The sequence below is a fragment of the Macrobrachium rosenbergii genome, chromosome 27 (genome assembly GCF_040412425.1).
Source record: "Macrobrachium rosenbergii isolate ZJJX-2024 chromosome 27, ASM4041242v1, whole genome shotgun sequence".
NCBI lineage: Eukaryota > Metazoa > Arthropoda > Malacostraca > Decapoda > Palaemonidae > Macrobrachium > Macrobrachium rosenbergii.
This window is the reverse complement of record NC_089767.1, coordinates 25,909,509-25,912,008: the sequence shown is the minus strand read 5'-3', so window position 1 is coordinate 25,912,008 and position 2,500 is coordinate 25,909,509. Positions and strand designations below refer to the sequence as shown.

At 26.5% G+C, this 2,500-nt stretch overlaps 1 long non-coding RNA gene across 3 annotated transcripts in view; it reads right to left on the bottom strand.

Moving 5' to 3' along the window:
• Window positions 1-2,500, bottom strand: part of LOC136853506 (uncharacterized) — a 648,606-nt gene that overhangs the window by 592,915 nt on the left and 53,191 nt on the right. The window lies entirely within an intron of this gene.

Genomic DNA, 2,500 nt, shown 5'->3' with positions numbered 1-2,500 from the left:
GGCATTTGTTATTTCAAGTTTTAACGAAGGAAGTTTTGATCAAAATAAGAATCTTTAGCAGTGAAGTATCCCTGAAAGTACAAGATATATATTTTAGCTTAAATGGTTCAGTTCACCAAAATGTGTTATATACTTTTATTGCCACTGCTATAATTGCGACAATAAATGTTATTGTTTTATGACACAAAGTGATCTCTTTTCCCCGTTTTGGAACTGAAAATAGTCGCCAAAGACATACGCGTAAAAAATTCTCCGAAAGTCGTAATAGCAAGTCATGCGCTTGGCTTGTCTTTACTTCACGCCTAAATGTGATGACTCAAAAATAACAAAAAGTTGAATTAACTTCATTTTTGCTTGCCCACTGTGCTACATTCTAATTTCATTTTTGTGAATGCCATTAGCAAGAAGTTATCTATAAGGTTTATTTATAAGCCAAATATTAACCCTTGATGTAAGGACAAAGATTATAAATTAATGCGTGATACCTATATTTAACAAGTAAAAAAATGCGCCGAAGTCTTTTCGGCGCAATCGAGTTTTCTGTACACCATAAAATCATGGCCACCGAAAACAGACCTATCTTTCGGTGGTTTCGTTATAATGCTGTATGAGCCGCAGCCCATGGAACTTTAACCACGGCCCGGTGGTGGCCTGGCCTATTTCTCTGCCAGACACACGATTATCGCTAAATTTAACCTTAAATAAAATAAAAACTACTGAGGCTCGAGGGCTGCAATTTCGTATGTTTGATGATTGGAGGGTGGATGATCAACATACCAATTTGCAGCCCTCTGGCTTCATTAGTTTTTAAGATCTGAGGGCGGATAGAAAAAGTACGGACTGAAAAAATGCGGACAGAAAAGTGCGGACGAACAGACAAAGCCGGCAAAATACTTTTTTCTTTTCCGAAAACTATGATGAGTATGGTCTTAGCAAGGGTACATAAGTAATTACATAAGTTAGCAATTATAACATTTCTACAAGGAAATCTCGAATAAATAACTCCAGTTTCCAATACCCTACGATTAAAAGTTCAGTGATGTTTTACTGTAATGATTCCCAAGCCTTCAGATATTATTGGTTCAAAAGTAATAAATACTTTACAGTAGGTTAAACATGCACGCACACACACACACAAACACACCCATAAAAACTTGTTGAAATCATATATACCACGTAACACTCAAATGAGGAAAATTTTTACGACACCGTTCCGAAATAATCACTTGCAAAATTGCAATTGGTTAGAATGCCAACAGGATGAAACGAATCATACATCTATTATGTGTATTTTTGTATATTATTACTGCAATTCTGTGCACGTGAGCGTTACTCGGCCCAAACGTGCTTGAACGCAGCGCCGGCTGTGCAAAAAATAAAACTTCAACTATAAGGAAAAATCTTGCCTTCATGATCCCAAAAAACCTGCACCTCTGGTTACTTTTTACTGCGTGTCATTTAGTGCCCTAGTCAACACCTACAGTCATAAAATAACAAAAATAGTAATGAACTACGCATGCTCCAAAATAAACTTCAATTAAGATAGTTACCCGTGCAAACACACCACTAAAAAATAACAAATTAACACTCAAAATAAATAAATAAAAAAAGTGGAGGTTATAAGAGAACTAAAAGCACTACACGCATATATATATATATATATATATATATATATATATATATATATATATATATATATATATATATATATATATATATATATATATTATATATATAAATATATATATATTTAAATATATATATACAATATACATATATTATATTATATAATATATATAATATATAGTATATATATATATATATATATATATATATATATATATATATATATATATATATATATATACAATATATATACATATATATACACAATATATATATATATTTATATATATAATATATATACATATATATATATATATACACATATATATATATAAATATACTTAATATATATATATATATATATATATATGTATATATATATGTATATATATATAAATATATAAAATATATATATATATATATATATATATATATATATATATATATATACATATATACATTGTATATATATGTAAATATATATATATATATATATATATATATATATATATATATATATATATATATATATATATATTTATATATTTATATATATACAATATATATATATACATATATATATATATATATTGATATATTTATATATATATAATGTGTATATATATATATATATATATATATATATATATAAAATATATATATATATATATGTATAAATATATATATATATATATATATATATATATATGTATATATATATAAGCCCAGCTAAAATATTCAGTATAAATGCATACATTATATGTATGTGAATACAGATACAGACATACACACACTCACATATATACATACATATGTGTGTGTGTCCTCCTTGTTTTCACGTAATTTAAAAAAAAAAAGATGATAGGCGCAATTT